The sequence below is a fragment of the Rissa tridactyla genome, chromosome 4 (assembly GCF_028500815.1).
Source record: "Rissa tridactyla isolate bRisTri1 chromosome 4, bRisTri1.patW.cur.20221130, whole genome shotgun sequence".
NCBI lineage: Eukaryota > Metazoa > Chordata > Aves > Charadriiformes > Laridae > Rissa > Rissa tridactyla.
The window spans coordinates 9,230,755-9,254,120 of NC_071469.1; the positions used below are offsets into that span (position 1 = coordinate 9,230,755).

The following is a 23,366-nucleotide window of genomic DNA, read 5'->3' on the forward strand; positions in this document are numbered from 1 at the left end:
TTCAGAAGGTATAATTATGGGTGCATAAAGCAGACAGTGCAAATATCCTCTCTTTATGTTTCTGCATCCCTTCATAACATATACAAACAGTTGAAATAAAACAGGCAAGATGAAGAGCAATGAGAAACGACATGATGAAATACCGCCTTTAAAATCTACTTTATTCAACTGGAAACAAAACATTTTAAAAGGTGATAATGCTCTAAAAGCTATTTAACTCACCAGCCAAATCAAACTGACCAAAATCTAATTTATTCCTTGTCTTGTTTAGCAGATGCTTAAAAGATCAATATAGTTGTCTCTGTAGATCGGCATGAAATATTAACCAGTCTGAGTGTTCTGAAGCTTTTTACAACATATTCAGCCTCATTAAACATTAAACAGCTTTGAAATATAAATACAAAATAACTATCAGCTTCCTATCCTTCAGACACAGAACAAAGGTAGCTCAAATGTGGGAAGCAGGAGGAGAAAATATTAAATGAACTGGGAATTCACAGACAAGTTAGCTTAGGAAAGCTATCAGTATGAATTGACTCAATCAGCTACACTTTACCATAAGGAAAGATAATATTGCAATATCAGAAGAAGATCTGCTAAGGAACAAAATAATAGTGTGACATTTATAGCATGAGAAATTAATAAAAATATGCCTCTGACCACAAATATAATCATTTTAAGCCCAGTCCTCATTTATACCCCAGCTCTTTTCACCCCTTATATTGCTATAAGACCCACTCCATGGGTTCAGTGAGAACGAAGCCCTCTTCTCTCTTCTCTGCTTTTCATTACTGTCTGGTATGTTAAAAATATCTGGGCAATACAGCAGAAAAGAGTTTCAGGTTCACTAAAGGGAAATGTCAGCTTTGGAAATCACTGAAAGTAACCGGACATAAACTGTCAAAATAAGTCAGCAAAACAGTGTGGTTATTGTCAGTGCGTAACTCAAATCTGCAATCCGAGATATGGCTAAAGGTTATAGAAAATATAGCAAGATGGTTCTACTATGATGTATAGATCAACTAATTCAGCTAAAAATCCTGCTTCATTTTAATATATGCAGCACATTGAACACCTTTTCCTCCCATTTATCTGCTTGTTTTATTATTACTGCATACCAATAGTGAAGAATAAAATTGAACCTCACATAGCATTGCCTTTACCACTGCAGTCTGTCAGGGTCTACAAAGGAGCTTTTTATGCAGCTTTCTATGCAGCTTTCTTATTTCTCCTTCTTCTAGTGCTGTTAGTATTGATATCGGACCAGACATACCAGCATTAGAATTTATTACAGCTGCCTTCTTTCAGTTTGGCAAGATGGTAACAGCCAGAAGTGAAACTGTAGGATTCATTCCCCTGCAGAGATACTAGATTTTGTAAACAGTAGACTGAGCTATTAAGTTAGAACTATCAAATTTTCTTAGACAACGTGATAGTAGGAATACCATCAATCAGTCATTGCAAGAACCATAAGGAGTTGAGAGTGAAACTAAGAAACTAATTCGGTACACCTAGAGGCAAAAAAAATATTTTTAAAATAGGTATTTTTAAAATTTTGTGGCATAAGCAAGATATCAGTGGGCTCACATAAAGAATAAGTGTATCAGACACATTAAGAAATGATGTTCAAATAGCATTTGACATTGGGCTATTTTTGCTGCATTCTCAGAATAGAACTGAAAACATACTTTTGCATTCTACTGTGTACTTTTATACTTTACCCGCATGCTACACTGTTAACAGGCGTTGATTAGAAAAGCATCAAATCACGTGTTTTACATTTATTTGCATGCCAAATTTTCAGATGTGCTTTGTGGATAGGGTTACACCATCTCCAAAAACACGTTTTAAAATTAAATTAAAAAAATGTGTTTCATGGGAGAAGTTTACACGCATTGTGAGCAGAGCCCGGCACCTTCCAATGTAGTCAAAGGGGCAAGTCGCAGCCTAACCGCAGCGCAGGCTTGAGGAGGGCAAGCAAAGCCTTAGATTTCCTGCACCCTCTTTAGTTCTGCACCATCCCACCTTGCTCCTGGGTAAAAATCAGAACAATCTGTGTTAAAAACAGACCTGTGTTACCAGAACCACAGTCGTTCCTTCCCTGTTATGCCTTTTTTTTTTTTTTTTTAATTTAATTGATGCATGGGGGATACACAGAGCTGCCTCCTGAGCTCCACTGAGCAGAGGCACTTATGCAAGGAGTCGCTCACATTTCTTACAGCCACGAAGGAGCACAATGAAGCCATAACAAGGCACGTGGATGAGGCTGCGTGATGCAAAGTGGAACGTACAAAATTCATGTAACAGTTTAAGGAGCACTGTGTGGTGCCTTGCTTGCTTCTTTAATCTGAGTGCTTTGCCTAAATTGCAGGTCCTACAGGTTGTTTGGGAAGAAAGGTAATTTGACAGTAGTGTCAAGCATTTCTTTGATACCATGGAACAACACAGAGGAGTCGAGCAAGACAGAGCTTTCTTGCTGAGATTGCCACAGCGCTTTTATCCAAAAATCCTCTTCTCTCAAGGGTATGCTCTTGTGTCATCCTTGTATCTCACTGAGCTTCTGGCATACAGAAAACAAGCCAAACACTGGAATTAGAAGGTCACCTAAGTGCTATGAAATTGGCATTGAGACAGGATAGAAGAAGCAGGCAAAAAAATGGGGATATATAGGCAGCAGTAGTACTGCAAAGGGAAAGGATTTTAGCTATCCAGCTGCTCTCGAATCAAACCTGGAAAACTCACCTTTGCACAGATTAAATCTGTTTCACTTTTTGTGCCCTGCCCCCCTTGAAAATTTGAGAAAGATGAAAAACACTAGTGCCAAATTTACTGTAAATATCTGCTCAGGCAAGGTGTAACAGCCTGCTTTGATCAAGTTGCACTTAGAGTTCTCTTCGACATCCATCCAAACGCAGTTTCTGGAATGCATTCTTTGAAGTCCACACAGCTAAAATTTTTAACTGGGCAGTCTCTCATTACCTTATTACTACAGTATCTTTTTTCTGATAACAGATTTGCACCTGCACATGCTCAGCTCAAAGCAGAGCCAACAACTCCACTCCCTCCACTCCAACAAACTCCAAGCGATTCATCTTCACTTTCAAAGCTCTTCACAGCCTACAGTTCCCAGTCTCTCTGATCTCTCACCCACTGCTGGAAGTTTTATTCCTGTCATTCACCCACGACACAAACGGTTCATTTTTTAAAGGGCAAATAGAAGTAAAAAATTTGGGATGTATGTTCCCATGCCATTCCTCATATTTGAGAAGGTTTTCTAAATATCTCGTCTCACAATGCTGTCCCAAAGCTCTCCTCAGCCATGATGTAATGTATGTATATGTATATGTATACATAAAATGTAACCGCAACCAGCACGTCACAATATTTTCTTTACCAGCAAGACAAAATGGAGAAGAAGAAACAAAGCTCTCTAATACACAAATTGACATTTCAGAGGGTGAGGAGGAAGAAACTTCTTAAGACTTCCACCAGGCCCATCCTGGGCATTGAACACAGCCTGCATGCATTCCTTCTTTTGCCTCCACCCATGTGCTTTCCTTTTTCTTGTGCTGTAAATTCTTCAGCAATGTCTTTTGGCTCGGTGCTGGTACAGTGCTTAGGACAGTGAAATTGTGCCTCATCACTCAGATTCCTAAGAGTTACAGTAATACAAATAATAAAACAACCACAGTTTTAACTACTTGACTAAAACTCATACCTCAAGACCACCAAACCATGAAGAAATAGCATACAGGGGAGAGAGAAAACAATCACACAGATCAGAATGGCCCATCACAAATGCATCCACCCTCAGATTGTGTTAATTGGTATGGCTCCAAAAATATATTTTATCTCTCTTTTAATGTACCTATTCTCATTTACATTCATAGCCACTGTTTAAAATAAATTTGGCTGTAAATAATCCTCCTAGATAAAAAGGAACACTGAATAAAGGATCCCTATACCATTTTTTTGCTGCTGTAGAGGACACGTAATGATATGTGTGCAGCACCATATGAAAGACAGATGACAAAGCAAATTCTTCAGCTGTTTGGATTAAAACAGAATAAAAGTGTTTACATATATATGTATATTTCCTTCAGTGAGGCCTATAAAGATAGCCTGGCACTGCTGTATCTTCCATTGTCTCTAGAAGAATTGAAAAACTATTTAAGATCAGGACAAGGACAGGTACACACATATCAGAGGGCAGTGAGAATGCCATCAAAACATGTCAATAGGAATAAGAGAGCTCTCTTGGAACGTCCTAATAGAAATCTATGGCCTACTCAAAAGCCTTTGAAACTCTGCTTACTATCAGTTACTGGTAGTTTAAAAAAAAAAAAAAAAAAAAAAAAAGAGTTCCTGGAGCAGATCTTCTAATTAAACTTCTTTTTCTTTAGGAGTTATAAGTTATATGATTATTTGATACATATATAATTAGATACAAGCACACGTAGAACACAGATGAACTACCAGCAGCAAAGTCACTTGATCACTTATTATCTTGAAGTGTCTGATATTCTTCAGTATGTTTATTTTCAGAAGGCATCGTGCTAGATTTGCAAACAGGCTGGAAAAAACTAATTAGAACTAACTATTGTTGAGAAATGTTAATGTAGAATGGAAGGCATTTAAAGAACGGTAACAGAGTTTAAAATATAAGTTCATTCCAGTAAATCAGTGTCAAAATGACAAGAGAAGCCAACATGGCTCAAGACAGATATGTGGAACAATACATAAGATAAACAAAAAAGCTTCTGAACCCATACACAGAATATGAGAAGTGAAAGATTTGATTAAGTATTAAAAGAAAAAGGCTAAACCAAATGAAACAAATCCAAAAGTGAATCATGCAGCTCAAAATCTCTCAGTATGAGGGTTTTTTTCTGATTTGTTTTGGTTTGTTTGGTTGGTTTTTGTTTTTGTTTTTTTCATTATTTGTTTTTAAATCAGGACAAGCCCAAAGAATTTGGAATTCACTTTCCAGAACGAGAGTGAAAAAGATCAAACTGCAATACAGTGACAACCAGAAATATTTAAAGAATTAATTGGTTACTATTCTAAGATACAACTGTGGTGCAACATACCTGAACAAGGGAGTTTTAAGGCTTTTCCCCACCTTTACTGCTTTTTTGTATCAATGCAAATTAGGCACTGACAGCACCCACCAAGGGCAAGTACTTTAACTCACATTCAGGCAAAATGAAGAAGCAGCAGAGTTGATCACCCTGTGAAGCACCACCAGTGCATAACCAACCTCACTTCTGTACTAGCGGACATTCGAGAGGCAATTCCTTGCCTTGGTTTTTGCAGTTACTGCACCGCACGTTCACTCAGCATAAGCGAAGGTCCTTCTTCTCACAGACTGGAATTATCGGTGCGTGGTGACTGGGAGCTTACACATTTCCTGGTTAAGGTGCTTAAGAAGCTTTGGCGGAGCACGTGGCTGTAACTCATTGCACGCACTGTCCTCCCCCATCTCAGTCCCAGAGCATTCCCAGCACGTTACCTCTGGTTGACATGAAAGCAGATGGCATGGACTATGCCAGCCCTTCACTATGACTGCTTTACAACAGGTTACTGGGACAAAGGGGACTTAGCAGACCTATTTGGCTCCTTAACCTGTAATAATGATAAAAAGTGGAAAGGTGAAGTTTTTCATGATAACTGGGCTCTACTGAATTAAGAGACCTATGATAGCATTGGTTTTTTGCATGATTTGTCTAGATCAAAGTAAACTTCTGAGAGAAACAAATTAAAATTACCAGCATGCTGGGTGTTCTATAGATCTTCCTTAATCTTTCCGGCAACACTTCCCATAACTTTGACTTTACATGTAAACCAGAGCTATATCCTAAAAGACTTACTGCTCTTTTAGTCTGAGCTTTCTAACTTTGATTAGACAACTAAGCGAAAGATGCGGGCAATATATTGGCATATCTTGATGTAACCAGTCAGAAGAATTTAGTGCTTGATCCACTGATAAGGTGAACCATGCCAACTTTTTCCTGATACAACTTATTTTCCCTATCAGCTCAGAGGTAATGGCAATTGACCCTTATCATTTGCCCTCCTACGTGAACAGCCCATGCCAGGGAGTGGGGCTATTATGCCCCTTTCTTCCCTTGCAAAAGGATCCACAGCTACTTATAACCGAGCCCTAAGGAAGCCCGCAGACTAGACATGAGATATCCAAGAGAGCAAAAAAAAGCGGGAACAGAAATTGAGAGAAGTCTTCACCGACACTTTACAAGTTCATGTAGTTCAGGAGAGATCCCTGAAGACAAGAAAGAGACCATCATAATGCCATTAGTTAAGGGAAAGCCTGGGGATACTGAAAACCTACGTAGGGAGAACTTAAAAATCATTTTAGAAAACCAAGTGAGGGAAACACTTTAAACAAACACACTAGTGGTTCAATTAAGTGTTTCAGAGATGCCTGTAGGAGAAAATCTCCAAGGATATTACCACTAGGATAGACAAAGGGAAGCAATGGGAACCTGGTGTGGAGATGCTCAGAATCATTTCCCCAAGTTTCATATTGGAAGCTAAATGCATTAAAAAATTTAGCACAGCAAATGTATTCCAGAAATGTGTACAAAGTGCATCCAATAAGCTGTTTAATCAGGGCAAACAGTGGGTTAAGTTAATAATTTTACAAACAGAATCAGCACTGAAATGCAAAGAAAAGCAAATCTTGCTTAATAAGGTGGCTGAGGGGGATAAGAGATCGTTTACTTTTCAATAAAATAATTAGGACATTTGTTGAAGAGAAGACGCAAGCCCTCTTAGGAAGAAGTCTGCTCATCAATCTATCAAAGAATCCAGAATGAAAGCAAAAAAGCAGAAAAAAAAAAGTTGTAAGTAAAGCTGCTTTAAATTATTAATAAAGAATTATACTTGGACTGACCAAGTGCTTTCCAAGACAAAGAATACAACTCAGTGTAAATAATACGGTGTAGATATTACTTAATTATGCATTTTTTCATTAATTTTTTTTCTTTTAACAAGGTTGAGGTTTTTTTGGGGTGTGGTGGAATTTAACAATAAATAAGGGTACAGAATTAAAAAGGTCAGCAAACTTTATCATTTAGACCTTTCTTTTCCAAAACAGGGTTACATTTCCCCTAGAAGCTCAAACATAGGTATTTTCCATCCACCAACTAGTGTGCATTTTGCAGCCCCCAAACTGAACCCCTCACTTAAGTGCCGACTTATTCAGCAGAGAAATCTAAAAGCTTCCTCACCCACCACCAATGGCACGAACTACTGTGCCACATACTCCCACATCCATTCTCCACGATCATAGCTGTATGGCCTTCATTTAAAATTAGGTCTGCATTTGCTATTGCCTGGTTCACAGGGAATGGGAGGTTTTTACTGTAACTACAAGCCTTTAGCTGTAGCTGCAGTCCCAAGCTTTTAGCTTGGAGGAATCCAGTCTGATTTCCCATGTGTTGAACAAATATCAGAGGTCACATAAAGAGAGAATATATGGATCTATAGGAGCATAAAACCTGGGGGGAAGGAGAGAGAATAAAAACAGCTACCACCACCACAAACACTAAATAAAAGCAAGCCATTTAATAGGGTTTGAAAATACTGACTGCAAAAATTCTCTTTACCCAATATCAACCCAGCTGAAATAAATTTTTAAAAAGTGTACTACTCAGCTGTTTTCTCAAAACAGTAAACCCACATAGTCTTTTCCCAAAGATCGGCTTCTAAATAAGATGATGTCACTTCCAAAACAACTAAAAAACCCAATATGATCAAGCATAGTTCGATTGATTTTCATCTGTAGCAAACCAATTAAACAGAAAACAATCCCTACTCCTCTTCGTTTGGGAGTCATGTTCATAAATGGAAGCCATCAGCCGGACTCGTGTTGGCAGAGGTAGGAGGGACGAGGAACAGCAGAGGATGGTGCTCTGCACATTCCCCTGGCTGGGCTGGTTATCCTGCGCTCTCCTCAATCCTTGGCAGTGACTACAGCCTGCAAAATAATGGCCTCAACAGCTTCTTAGGCCACTCGCTGTTATAATCTGTATAATAAGTATTAGTTTAGCTTTTCGTATGGAAAGTTAATCCCCTAATAACATTTCAAATTACTGAACAGCGTTTGGAAAAAATCATAGCTACCATTCAGAAACCTGGGCTGCAATCAGCTACACAAGATATACAGCATTCTGTAATTAGCGCACACCTTTCAGACTTGGCTAATTACCTCTTATGAATTAAAATTGTTCCCCACCCCCACTAGCCACTATACTTGAGAGAAAAAAAAATAAAAGAAGGTAAGATAAGCTCTATACTTATAAGGTAGCTGAAAATTCATAAGATAATGTCACTGATTTGGTTATTTCCAGGTGAACATCAGGTTATTCAACCTAAGTGAATTTAATGATTCTGAACAGGTTGTGCAATGAATGTTCCTATAAATCACTTATAATTGCAAACATAAAAATTAAAATCAGTCTGAAGAGAGAGATAACACAGTGTTAATGATGGAAAGCAGTAGTCTACAGATAGCGGTACTGCCACTTTAATCAAGGCCATTCTGATGAGAAGCTTCTGAACCTCATGGGAATAGCACTAGGATGAAGAGGCTAGGGTGCCTAACCTGCAAGAGTTTTTCAATCACTACATGTGATTAAACACATTTCCAATAAACTGACATAAAAGCTTCAGAGTTTTCCTCTCTAATATAATGTTCTGTTACATTCCTCAGAAAGACCAAGCTCAACTTGGCTTTCCACAGCTCCTCCCCAGTATCCATTACCAGCTGGCTGTTACCCCTGTGCTGAGCTGTGGATTAGGAGATTTCCTTGTGCTAGTATCCCACGTCAGCATTTTCAATAATGCAGAGCATTTCATGTATCAAATTCCCTGTGTAGAGACCACCTCTTTTTGTATCTCGGAGTGCTGATCGGCTCAACGAAGCCATGACCTACTCATAAAAGCAGCTGGAACAACCAGAGAGGTGGTAGAGGCCCCATCCCTGGAGACATTCAAGGCCAGGCTTGATGAGGCTCTGAGCAACTTGATCTAGTTGAAGATGTCCCTGCTTACTGCAGGGGGGTTGAACTAGATGGCCTTTAAAGGTCCCTTCCAACCCAACACATTCTATGATTCTATGACCTAGATCAGGGGGAGACTTGTGCCCCAGCTCGATAGCAGTGCTGAAGTCTCCAGTTCAATCGATGGAGAGAGCGTCCTGTCCTATGACACAGGCTGACAGTCCACTGTGTCTGCCTGCCCTTCCCATCCTTTCAAGCACAAAGGCCTGTCTCATTTGTAGGTGTCGAAACACAAGGGCTGGTATAACACCTCCAGCCCTGTGGCTCCACAGTCCTCCTGGAAGTTGTCACTGCACAACCCACACAGGCCAAGTACGACAAACAGCAAAAGGATGACTGACTCCAGACCTGTCCCAAGGGCACTTCTACTACTTAGAAAAGCAACTGAAAAATATAGCTTTTACCTTCACACTGAAAAAGGGGAGGGGGTTTCTCCTCCACTTACCTGCCAAGAGCCTGTAGCAAAGGGTTACACATGCAGCAAGAAGAGTGCACGTGTCCTCTGACCTGGGGTAAACGTGTTTCATTGGCTTCTAGCAGGAAACCCAGTCTTATTCACGGATCTCATCTAATGAAGAAATCCTGCACCTTTGAAAAGAAGCGCATTTTAATCGATCACCTCTTTGGAGTTTCTGAAAGATTTCATCCCCTTTTATTTTAGGCCAAAGCTTTTAGGAATATTAGCTGTGTCAAAAGGAAAAATTGAAAGCCATAGAACAGACTTTCAGAATTAGAGATGACTTGAATTTAAATCTAGGAGCCAAACTACTCTACTTTGTCCAGTATGAAGTTTGGAGCCAAGATTAAAACCAAGCTTTTTCTGGTCATAATTTAGATAAGATTGAACTTTTCTGACATTAGCCATTTTTATCAGATTTTGGCTCCAGATGAAAGAAACCTTGCAGGTACAATCATACAGCCAAATGACTAACTGCCACCCTTTGTGCCTGTTAATTATTTCTGGCCACAGCATCCTGTACATAATGGAGCACGGACACAATATGATGGCTTTGCGCCTTTTTTTTTTTTTTTTTAATTTGGCTTCTAGGTCAACATTTTGAGAAGTCAACACTCGCTTTGCTGAAAGTCAAGGGATAATCAGCCTGGAACACCTTGCCTTGTTTTGTGTAGGTAACTCAGTATTTGCAGCTCCCAATGACTTTTAACTGGAAATGTGAGAGCAACCATAATTACAAAATCAGGCCCAAACTGCTTCCAAATTAATCACTTCAAAACCACAGGAACTATTAAACAAATATGGACACGATGCTGGGGGGCAAAGGAGGTGGGTGGAGAAGGAATTTGATCCCTGTGAAAAACACAAACTCCTTGTCCCAAGCCACTGTATTTTATTTTTAACTTCTTCCTACTTGTCATGGGACAGAGGTATTGAAATCTTTCTATAGTATCACATTAATATCAAATCATTCCGCTTTTTTTCTTGTATGATAGCGAAGTGTAGTCACGTTAGCACATTTCATTGTAAGTTAGTAAAAATGAACATTAATATGACCTGATACTAATCCACCATGACAGAAAATTCCTAATACGATAAAACTTTCATATCATATTAGTAGAAAAAAGTCAGTTCCTGCCTGTTCCAGGTCACTTTCAATGTTGCCTTTGAGCATAAAGTAATGGCAAGCATTTGTCTGTCTGCAAAAAAGGGTCCCTAGCACTGTTCAATGGCAAAATAAAATTATATTCAAATGTGCCTTTTTTTCCCCCCCAACATGTGACTTAGCCCATTGCAGGAGAGCTCTCAAATACATCATATCAATTAGCACTCATTTCTAAATTTTAACTCTGAGTTAATCAGAATGCCGCTGTAATGAAGACCAATCTCTTTTTAAATGGTTGTTTCTTTGTATTGAAATTATAACAGCTGCAGAAATAAATATTAAATCCAACATGAATCCTATCCTTATTTTCATGCCCAGTCTTTGACAGGAAACAGTCAACCATGGGCAGCATATTCAGTGAATCCTTCAAAGAAAATGCCAGGTAGACAAATACTGTTATTTTTTTCCTGCTAGAACTCAGTAGAGGTCTGGACGAAGCAGAACCAACCCACAGCTGGCTCCACAGCAGCATGCAGTCAGCTTTCAATGGGGCAGCTTGGAGAGGCTTTGTAGGCCAACAGCCATACCAGTCACACTGGCTAGTTTGAACATTACCTGTTCTTCAGGTTGTCTACATTACCATTTACAAAAGCTTAAAGTCTGATCCCATGTTTGCCATCTCTGTGATACCTCTACTTGTTTGGAGCAGGATTTGATGAGTAATCATCCTTTCCATAAGACCAAAGTGGTAAATCTAATCTAAAACATATAAATAAGATGATCAGATATCATCTAAATAAGATATCATGTGTAAATAAGAAAGTGCTTTTCAGGACTTGTTGACCATTTCCCAGAAACAAATAGAAGATTTTAGAGAAACACCACCGACTTACTACAAAGCTTTGCAAAATCTCTGAGCAAGCTGGGTCTAAATTATAATTAAATCCATTTCCTTTGTCCTTGGTGACCCAAGGGAGGAACACTTGGGTCATTCTGTCACCTGGTGTAAACTAGAGGAGCTCAATTTAAAACCAGATCTTGATGCCAATTTCCAACAAACTATTGTCTGGTTTTCCTGGTGTAGTCACTTTTTCATTGCACACTCATTACCCTGGACTGGAAGAAGAGTGGTACGATCAGGTAATCCTAAGGGCTGCAAATACTGAGCTTCCTTACACAGGCTGCATAATTCACAAGTTAGTTAGTATTACATAGAATTTAATTTTTCAACACGAGGATTTAATTTTATCAACAGAAATACATCCAGTCAACAACAAAAAAAAAAACCCACAACAATCTACTAATTTTATTTATCCTCCAGGGAAAAAAAAAGAAAAAAGGAACAAGGGCTCAATTCAACTGCTGTGGAATAGTACTGAAGACAAATTATGCAATGGATCATCTTAGCGTAGAGAACATCCCACAAGTCAAAGAGTGTAATACTTACTGCAGATTGTTCTTTAACTCCCATTATTAGATACCCTTCTTGTTGAAGATGCTAAAAATCCCCAAAACTTTTAAGTAACTTCACTGTTGTACCTTAAGAGGAAAAAGAAAAAAATAAGTTATTCTGATGGGAGCGGCCAGGTTACTAAAACAACAACAGCAACAAAAAAAAGAGCAATTTTCAGTTATATTATTGCCTGTGAAACATTACAAGTGCAAAATGTAATTACGTTAATGCTATTTTTGATATCATATCAGCAAATTACACTGAGTCCCTACTGTGACACTTATATCAGGGTAAGAATTATCCTGTTGTGAGTGTCGATCCCAGGGGAAAATGAGGCAGCATAAATGGCTGTGATTCTTGAGCAATTAGCTGCTCCAAGGCTGCAAATACTCTTATTTAAAAGATACTTATGGAATGTTTAACCTGTAAACATCTTGAACATTTACCTCCTATTTGTTTTTTCAGTAATTAAGCCTCCAGGGGATCATCCTATGTAACAAGCATTTCTTCCTTATTTTGACACCCCTTTTTGTTTTTAATCATGAGAAAATCCCTTTCTGCTATTAAGATACACACCATGAAATTTGGAATTGTTTGTAATAACTGTGTCTTTCCATTAGTACTAATACCCTAATGCCACAGGACAACCATGTAATGTGCTGAAGGATTATGTAACTTCACATCGAGCAAAAAGAAATTACAAGTTTCCATCACCTTTGGGAGTTACTTTTACAGTTGTCAAAGTTCTTTAAGAGCTATTTAGGGAAGAGAGAAAAAAATCAATCATTACAACTAATTTCAGATCTTAAGCATTTACTCTAGAGTCAAAGACATTGCCCTGAAAGAGCCAAAAGTAGAGACAATTGGATAAGGCAAAGGCTACATTTATACATGATGATAAAAGGCACAGGATACAAACCAGTTCTGCAGTCAGGCACCAAAGGCACATGCAGCTCTTCAAGGAAGTTTTATTTACGCAGCAAGAGGAGAGGAATATAGTATCAGTGCAACAGTACCATTTCAGCATCAAATTATTCAACAATATCTATAGGCTTACTTTAAATTTTGATGTTTATAAGCTCATGTGTTGCAAACAAAATTCTGGATGAATGTAGACCTTGTATTTTTCCGTTAATCTATCTGTACAGGTAAAAGCCAGCCCACCCTATAACTGAGAGTAACAGCACATAGAAAAATACACTTTAAAATTATGAAAGTGTGCACTTTCAAAACCATTTTCATCTCTAAGCACAAATGGAAGATAAACACATTCTGAAAAAGCATTCAGAAATCTCTTTTCCAGGCATAAGCAATAACTTTTTGTAATATTTAATTTATAGACAAAATACAACTGCACAAAAACATCAGCTTATAATTACATACTTTAAAAAAACATAAATATAATCTTTCTCCTTGTAAAAAATATGTTTCATGACAAACAAAACATCAGTTCGACATCTCCAAATTTCTGATATACTATAATTCTGCTAAAAGTCATCCTTTCAAACTAAAATAAATTACAACTATTACCACACTTCCATCATTTTAATGCACCACTGAAGCAAACTGAAAGTATATGCTTTGGTAAACATGGAAATTATTGATTTGTTAAATGCTTTATACGGCATACAGAAGACTCACAATATTATCCATATACATGCTAAGTTATTCTACCATCTTTCTTTTACCATGATTTCCTTCCTTGACTTACAGTTGCCATACCACTCAACTTTTCTCCTGACTAATAACCACTGATTTTTCTTATATAATTAACTCTTTAGCAGATGTTATGTTCTGTTGGAAAAGAGCATCAAAAGGGTTTTCTTTACAGTAGTTAAAGGGCCTTGAAATACACCGGCAAATGCATTAAGCTCTGTTCCAGCAGTTGGGAATTTTAAATCCAGACTTTGGGCTGTTTTTATTAACTGCATGTGTGTCACTACAGCTGCTACAGAGCTCTGTGCTGCTCGCGTGAAGCACACTTATAGAAGGTCAAAGTTGCCTTGCACCATGTTGGTGAACACTGAGCATACGCACAAAACTTATTTTTTCTTCTGGCAGGACAAGGGTCGTATTAAAAGCACAAAGTATTTGAAAACAGCAAAAATACCAAATGATGAACAACTGTGACATCTGTTGAAACATTTCTGCATTCATTCTTACACTTGCAAACTGCATCAAACTCTCATGGGTCCTATGTAATACAATAAGAAGTTATGAAGCATAACAGATTTTTTCTCAATGCCAAGACCATGAAAACAGGTAGCTTTCACTGCACTATATTTTTCCACTAAGTACATAAAAGCGTTCAGATTAATTCCTTCATACGAATTCTGACATCACTAGCAATAAAGTATAGGTTCAAATTCTCATTTAGTGATCAGTGGAGCTAACTTAGCCTACACTGGCAGAGAAAAAAGGAGAAGGGAAAAATGACTCATTATAATGCAGTCCTTTGAAACAGTGCGTGCCTGCAAATATCAGGAACACTGACAATTACCTTTAACGTACCAAGAGTTGCAAGGCCATGTTTAACATCCACTTGAGAAGAACAGATAATAGCAAATACTTGTGAACTATCCAAACATCAACAGTATATTAATAAAAAAAAATATGGAAAATTATCACAAACTTATATAAAATATGTACATCTTCCTTGCAGTTTAAATTGCCTGAATGTATCTGTGATGAAGACACAAATCTTAACTTTCTTGAATTAGAAAGAACACAGATCCAGCCCACGTGCATTTTCTGTATCTCCCAGATCGCTGATGACTCCTCCCTCGCGTGGAACAAGGGACAATCAAGAAACACGTACCGGTGTGCCCTTCCTGGTCACGGAGACAGTGATCCTCTCAATCTGCATTAACAAGATCCGTGACAGGGAGATTCACAATTCTGAAAATAAATTCACTAAACACCATTAAGTTAAAATACTATCATCACAGAAATTGATAAAGCAAAAAGGATCAGGACACGGCAACAAACAGCTGAATTTTAGCTGTCAAGATTTTAGAGGGCAATGTCTTTATTTCCTGATAATTAGTGCTAAGCGCTACATAGAGAGATTTTTTTGGATGGAATATAGCTGGTCTTTCTCTTGCTGCTTGATATTTCCTTTCTGTGTATCATCCCATTATCTTCCATTATGCTCTTCTGCAATGGAATCTATTTTTAGATGAGACTGAAATGAAAAGGGGGAGAGTGCATTTCATGCAAATGGTCCGTCTAACAATCACCAACATAGAAGTAACAACAGCAGGAGAAGGAAACAATGCTAACAGCAGGAGAACTGGTCCCATCTTTAAAATTTGTTGTGAAACAGGATACAGTTTAAAGAATAAGGACAATAGGAGACCCCCAAACATCCCTCTGGCACGCAAATCCTTCAGTCTCGTTTTCTTACCCCTGAAAATGATGCAGGCGCTATTACTTACGCAAAATGTTTTTATGCAGTCACTCTCCCAGATCAGCCAAATTTGCTGCCTCGGAGTTTCCCTTTGCAGAAAGCGTTATAATCAAATAGAGATTTTGATGTACTTTTTTCTCCTTTTGGCAGCTACATCATAAATCCAAGCGTAAATACAATACAGATTTTCTATAATTAGTTGTAATGAATCTTGTATGCTAGGGGGACTTTCAAATTAAAAAGGGACAAATCTTGTCAGAAACAGAATACTTTTGAATATCTCATGATATTCCTTTTTATGATACAGTCTACTTGAAAACAAAATCATTAAGTAGTGCTTCTAAAAGCATCATTATAGTTTTAGCAGTAACAAAGACATATATTAAAAGATAACAAAATGCTTTGTAGCAATCTGTAATAGAACTAAAGTAAAACTTAAAATTACCTTAACTGCATGCTTCCTTTGTCCATACCACACATTCCTAATAAATATAGAGAAGAAAACGTGCACACGCAAAACACTGAGATGACCTTAAAAAATAGCTTTATGATGGATAAAAAGAAAAAAAAAAGTCATATGAAGCAAGTGCAATGGAGGGTAATTTAGAAAAAAGGAATTTATTTCTATATAAAGCTGAGTATAAATATTTATCAGATGCATAGATGGTCTAAAGATATTAAGAAAAATAATGAAAAATTACTCTTTCATTGTCATATGCTTCTTGCAAATACATGCTGGGATAATGCTTCAACTATAATAAAACTGCTCATTATCTGGAGATGCGGTAACAGGAGAACAAACATCGTTTATATTGCTGAGAACAATTCTGTGGAGGCAGCGAAGGACTACAGGAACAGAGATTCCTTTTTGATATTTGATGTTTATGTAGGTTGATTGAAACGGAGTGATTAAAATCATTTAATTAGAAACTGTACAACGGAGTTCTTTGCAAAAGAATATTGTATGTATTTGTTCAAGTTCACAATATCCAGTTTGGTAGTAATACAAAATCACTTTGGGGGCAGAGGGAAAGGAATAAGGAGAGGATATTTGTGCTGCTCTACAGCTGACCAGAACACATTTGATTTAGTGTTTGTCATACAGGCAGAATATTGGATGTGCTATTCGGGATGTTCTGTTCTCCAGCTCTCACCGGTTATCCTAATGGGATTGCTCTGTTTCCACTACTCCCTCCATACAGACTGTCTGCAGTAGCTCCCATCTATAAGCCACACTTCAGGTTTTTAATGTCAGTCTAATGCTAAAACAATACCAGTCTAATTCCTGCAAAAGACAATGAGTGTAATTTCTCAGGTAATGTGGATTTCTTTTTTCTGCAAATAAGACTTAAAATGTAGATGTGCACGATGGTAAAAAACCTGTTTAATAATAATACTTTCTTCCATTTAAAGATTTATAGAGGTTCTCTATTATCTACAGTCGTCTTACAATATACTGAGAAAGTATTATTTTCTCTAAGTAATGAGGATAAGAGCAGCAAGATGTGAAGCAATTTACTTGAGGAGAGCCAGTAGCTGATCTGAGCTGAAAGCTGAGGAATTCCTGGATGCTATTACTGCACTTCTCTCCATAATCTGCTGTTGCCTTTGCTGTAATAATCTCCCAGCAGCATTTGTATTAATCATTTGCGCTGCTGTAGCATCCAAAGAGCCCGGTCAGGCCTGTTACAGCAGTTCATGTACATACACAGAAAGAAAGGGAGTATCAACATCAAGAATATTTCACACAATGAAACAACTTTTTTTTTTTTTTTAATAAAAAAAACACCAAAGGGAGAGAATAATCTAAACTGCAAAACGAACGCCGCGTGACAAGCATGTCTGTTACTTCCACCTCGTGATACAATACACAGCCCAATAAGAGCTGTTTTTACTGCACTACTAATCTAAACTTACTTTACGCTACTTCGCTAATTTAAAATTCTTCCCTTCCTCTTATTTTTTGCGTGCAATTATTAAATTTTAACTTTGTTACTTGCAAAGTTATAGGATTAAAAACAGTTGCACATTCTGTTTTGTATGAAACAGTATTTTTCTTGTTTCCTGGCAGCGCCATTCTTTTTGGTTTGTTTTCAGGTTTCATTAGAACTTAGTATTTATGATAGAATATTTTTATATATATACCCATATCAATGTGTGAGATTAGTTTTCATAAAACATTCTGTGTATTTTTTCAGATATATCAGCATTATTTGTCAGTCAGGATGGCTACAGTGTTTTGCTTTTGGACTCCCACATGTTTGCACTGAAAATTAAAGCCACATCCACACTAGGCAAGACAAGTTAATATGAATTTTTTATATTTGTGAAATAACATTTTCTACTGACAGCAGAACTACAGCTAGCATCTGTGAGTATTCACATGGGATCATGAAGGTCCTCCATGATAGCATTATACAAAGGGAACATATCTGGGATAGATGGTGTAGGCACCCACACCTGCCCTCCTGGCTAGGCAGCCCTGGGGGCAGAGCACCTCTGAGTCACTCCCTGATTATCAGAATGTCAAATATTGAGTTTGTTTATTGAATTTTATTGCAATTTAAGTGGTAGACAGGTCTCCAAATGAAGCGCTAGGAAATGAGCCAGTTGTCCATAGAATCATTTAGGTTGGAAAAGACCCTTGGGATCAGAGTCCAACCATCATCTATCATCTCCACTCCACAAAGTTCTCCCTTACACCATATCCCTTAACACTGCATCTAAATGAGTCTTAAACACATCCAGGGATGGTGACTCCACCACCTCCCTGGGCAGCCTATTCCAGTGTCTGACCACTCTTCCTGTGAAGAATTTTTTCCTAATGTCCAGCCTAAACCTACCCTGCTGCAGCTTGAACCCATTCCCTCTTGTTCTGAGTCCAGTTAAACACCATTTAAGAACGGAGGCAGTGACTGAAGATGGGATAATGAACAGCAGAGAAAGATGTCCTGGCACTGAAACCAGCATCTCCTCCGTTCAAAGGGGGTGAAGTGAGCAGATGAGAGGTGTGGGTGGGTGGTACAGACACTGACTTGGGGCAGTTTGGAAAACTATCACCTCCGAGTTTCTGTATGGTGTCATAGCCCTTCATAAAGAGCAGGAGGAATATCTGACTCTAGCACCCTACAACTGAGACACAGCAAACACAGAGGTTACAGCAGGAAAAAAGTGAAAAGACGGTGACCAAGCATTACAGCTGTGTTACGAAGATGGAAATCTACCAGCGTTATAGAAGTGGGAGGCAGGACTCACACGTTAACATGAAGGAAAAAGTACTGGAAAATAGAATAATTCAAGTTACAAAGTCTGGCCTATGAAAAATGTGTGCAGCTGATGGTTTAAGAAAAATGGCTAGCTAAACTCTGTTCATTGAACCCAAAACTAGTCAGTAAAATTTTGAAAAGAAAAATGGTTCTGTTCTACCTCAAACCAGGATATTAATTTAACTGGAGTATAGAAAATAACGGATTAATTTTTAAGATTCTAATATTTTTCTGGCAGCAAAACAAACAAATAAAAATATTCCTATCCGGAAAAATCTCTTACTTCTCCTGCATCAACAAGCAACAGGGAGCTGCCCAAAAATAAAATTCAGGGATTTTTGGGCATTGTAGATTTTCATATGCAATACACCAAGCTCGTGAGTCAGAAGAAAAACACTTCAATTAAGAGGTCTTGCTGTCATTTTTGGCGTGGACCTGAAAGAATTCACATATAACGTTAAGACCGCAGCCAGATCCAAGCGTTCAAATCTAACCTGAGACTCAGCTCCTGGTTTCTCTGTATCACACAACTTGCTCTGCCAGAACTCCCTCCAAGTCCGCCTCTCACACACACTCAGGACCAACTTCTTCAGCTGCGTAGCTCAGCCCAGAACTGACAGATATTCTGACCCGAACTGGACAGAGTTCACTGAGCACAATTCTGCCTGGCAATGTCCGTTGTCAGGCTTCATTCTGCTTTCACCTCTTCCTGGGACATTTAAGAGTTGCAGGGAATTCCCTTCGGCAACAGCTGGGGAGAAGCTCTTCCTCCCAACACCCTGAGGAACAGGGGCCAAATTGGCTGCATTTCATAGCTGAAAAAAGAAACAGCCCTTAGAGCAGATGGCAGGCAGAAAAGAGTGGTGTTGGAAACAATCTTTCAAGGCAATTCAATCCAAAAATCGCAATTCTACAACACAGCTTTCAAGTGAGACCCCGGCTACCTGAAAAATCTGTAACATGCTAGCAGAGATAGTTATGGTCCTTAAAAAAATAATGGTAAAGACCTAACATCTATTATTATTAAAAGCAAAGGTACTTCAATACAGATCAGTGCTTGGGTACCACCAGCAGAGATGCAACAGAAAGAGACAACCACAACACCAACACATTTTTCCCCTCTGTGTGGATGTCAACAGTAGCAGACAGGCTGATATTCAGCAACGATATGAATCTCGTAGCAAAAAAGTGTTCATTGAGATCACTCTGAAGGAACCCATTTTGCCACAGGACTGGAAGTATCACATCCTCCTTGCTGGCTATGGCTCACTCTAGAGCACAACATTTTGTGTCAACTAGTGTATATAGTAATATATCTATAATAATAGGTACTAAACTGATCAGTTTCACATCAAGCTAAATTGGCTTATTCTGAAATTTAAATTTAGAGTAGAAACTAATGGCATTCAAATAATTTATTACCCAGTTTTACTCAACATAACTCATGCGGCTGTTATATGCTAAGTATCATCATCATCAATGTGCCCCCTTGCCCATTCTGCCAATTAAAATCACCCCAAAAGTACAACATCAAAAAGATTATGTTTTCTTTAAGTTGACCTTTAAAATTGAAGTTTACAATGCCCTCGTAAGAATTTAGTATCTTCATTTACATAATTTTTTTCTAAATTACAAGTCATGTTTTATCAGAACAGAGTAAGCCAGAGGACACGAGGAAGCTATGAGCCAGCAGCAAAACATTCAAACCCCAATGGGCTAAAAAGTTCTCACAGACAGGTTATACAATTCAAGAAAACAAAAAAAATCATCAGCTATTGAATTTCCCTTGGGGGTTGCCAATCATCATCTGCTTTTTCTCAAGATTTTAAACAAATATCCAAATAAGACAGAAAATAAAAGTTAACAAGTATGGAATTGCTAGGATTATTCATAGCCATCTGGAATGATACAGCAGCACAACTTCTTGAAATAAGAAAGGTTGTTTCCTTCACTTGCTGCATGGAAGTACATCTGAACTGAAAGTTGTTGAGCTCTCTTCTAGCCCCAGGAGCATCACAGAAAATTAACATCAATCCAGAAGGAAAATAGTGATGACCACTGGATTCAAAGTGTTCTGGCTAGAGGAAAATCTCCCTCAACACACGTTAACACCCAGCATCCATCAAATATATCATTGTTCCTTGACAGTGTGAAAATACAGAGCGGGACCACAGAATAGTCCAAATTTGGAAAATATTTCATGCGCTAAAACAAGTTTGCAAGCATTTATTGGGTGGAATGGTAGTAGTTAAAGACCCGTATGCAAGCATCTTGACACATTTTCAAGGCCACATGCTAGACTTCCAGTAACTTAAAAGTATACCTCTGATGGGAAACACTTTTAAAATTCTTAGGCAGAAAATACAGGTCTACTTTTGTATTGTCTGTGGTGCTGATTACTCACATTTAGAACACCTTTGCACAAAAAAATGACTAGAAATGAGAGCATGTTTGGCACCCCTCCCAAAACACATTACGTGATGTGCTAGAAACAAAGATTATTTTTTTTCCTCCATATTAACTAACCCATGATTAAAAGAATATACACAGGTATTACAATTTTTACCTGTTTGATTTCAGAAGCAGACAAGGTCCTGATGCATATCACGCACACACTTAATAAAATATATATACTTGTCTTCTTAGGAAGGACTTACACTAGAAAGAGGCAGGTTTGCTGAGCAAAACCAAATCAGCTGTTCTAGAGCAAGCTCTGCAATTCAAGTTTCTACGTTATGCCTTGGCTAAACCTGCATGTGATACTCCAGCTCTTCATTGTTGGACTGCCCTTTGGAATTAGACACATAGACTTAAAGGAGGAAAAAAAAAATCAAAATAATAAAATGTTTATACCCAATACTCCCTTTCCTTTTAGATAATATGATTCAAAATAAGAATTTGATATTAAAAAAAAAAAGTCTTTTCCCCATTCCCACTGGGTAGAGTTCTCACCAGGCTATTAGTAAGTGAATTGTTTCTCTCTGAAGCTGCCTAACCACCTGTGAAGTGTTAGGTTCTCACACCTTGACTAACTGCAGGCAGGAAACAACAAGTAACAACTCATGTCCATGCTGAGCCATGTTGACTTCTACCAGCCAAAAGCAACCGTGCAGCCACTCATCTCTCTGTGCAGATGCAGACATCCCAGCGATAGCTGTCTTTCAGCATTGGAAAACCAGCAAAGCACAGTTCTGCAGCCAGTGGGCCTTCCAAGTATTCTTTAGATGCCATCTCCAAAATCCTCCAATCCTTGAGCCCTTCTGGCAAGCGACTATCAGTGGCAATCAAACTTATTTACATTACAAAGCTGCTCTCAAGAGATTACCGAAATCCCCCTGATTTCACTTATTTAATTTGGTAAGCAGATTGTGTTGCTGCAAAGTAGATTTCCTATCTGGATGAACTCTTGCTGTATGCAAAACATGATACTGAATATAGGCTCACAGAACAAGTTAATTTTTGTAACTAGGATGGTGCTGTCAAAGAGATACACAAAGGAAATAAATAAAAAAAACCAAACGGTGCTACAAATTTTTGACATCATGGCTAGGTTATGGCAGGCAGAGCTGCACAACACCAACTCCTTGAGCACAGAAGTAAAGCATCTGTTTACTGTCATTTGTGCCAATGCTGTAGTCCTGATTTGAAGCAGCACTTTAGTAAGAGGGAGGGGAAAGAAAAATCATGTTTTGTATTAATATTTACCCCTGCTTATCAGGTACTTGCATCATTTGCACAGCTACCCTGTTGGATAAAATCCTCACTGTAGGTACAATCAGATCTGAAGATATTTAAGAAATAAAAACACTTTGTTGATCCACTACACTAGATCTTTCCTACATACGCAGTCTAACCTCATCCAGAATTGTAACGCATGTTTATTAGCCCTCTGAGCACCACTGTGAAAGCTTATCGTGTAAAAATGTCATTTCCCTTTTGTGGTGACAGCTATAAACGTGAACTACCAGTTTCAACAGAAAGTAGCATTTCATAGCATGGCTAGACCTCCTCCTCTCCTGTCACCAACCAAGGAACACGTTAGCTGCACTTACTGGAGAGGAATGCTCTATACAAGGATACAGAAGGCAAGAAGTCATCTCTCTGCTTTCACTTTGGAGGATGCGATTGAATAGCCCTGCCTCTGGCTCATCTGCCCAGCAGTAGATTCAAGAGCCTGGCTTGCACAGATCGGGAAACATGAAGTACGTTTAAAAACCACTGGGAAACAGTTTACTGCAGAAAGGTAGAAATATGCTGCAACAGAGACAGTAGTTGTCAGCTGCGGCCTCGCAAAGGTAGACCGTGACATTCTCTTAAACAGAATGCTCTTCTCTATAGTCCTGCACAAAGAGGAGAGAATTAGGGGAAATACCTATCTAAGGTGTAGCTCAGACAAAAGTAACTCAATCTGCTCATTTTATAGAATTATATACATGCAATCCATCCAAGATTAGGAAGTTTCCCTCACATATTCCCACACATTCCCCCGCACCCTGTTCACAGGAGGTACAATATTAACTCTGATTTGGAAAGGTAAACAGAAGAACATGAGGCTCAAATACATTGATAAATTAATCTGAACTATTACAAAGG

The 23,366-nt window shown here is 38.3% G+C and overlaps 1 protein-coding gene and 1 long non-coding RNA gene across 3 annotated transcripts in view; both read right to left on the minus strand.

The window, feature by feature from the left end:
* Window positions 1-13,466, minus strand: part of LOC128909250 (uncharacterized) — a 25,534-nt gene extending 12,068 nt beyond the window's left edge. Inside the window, exons 1-2 of the long non-coding RNA XR_008466301.1 lie at window positions 12,093-13,466; window positions 9,529-9,671 (exon numbers count right to left, since the gene is read on the minus strand). This is a non-coding gene — a long non-coding RNA (uncharacterized LOC128909250). The remainder of the gene's footprint in view (window positions 1-9,528; window positions 9,672-12,092) is intronic.
* A 57-nt stretch (window positions 13,467-13,523) lies between these two features.
* WT1 (WT1 transcription factor) overlaps window positions 13,524-23,366 on the minus strand; it is a 144,765-nt gene continuing 134,922 nt past the window's right edge. The window contains exon 17 of one of the 2 annotated variants that reach the window (XR_008466040.1): window positions 13,524-14,958. The gene's annotated coding sequence lies outside the window, so the exon portion shown is untranslated. Of the gene's footprint in view, window positions 14,959-15,972; window positions 16,051-23,366 lie in introns of those variants that run through there. The other variant, XR_008466041.1, reaches the window with a different exon arrangement.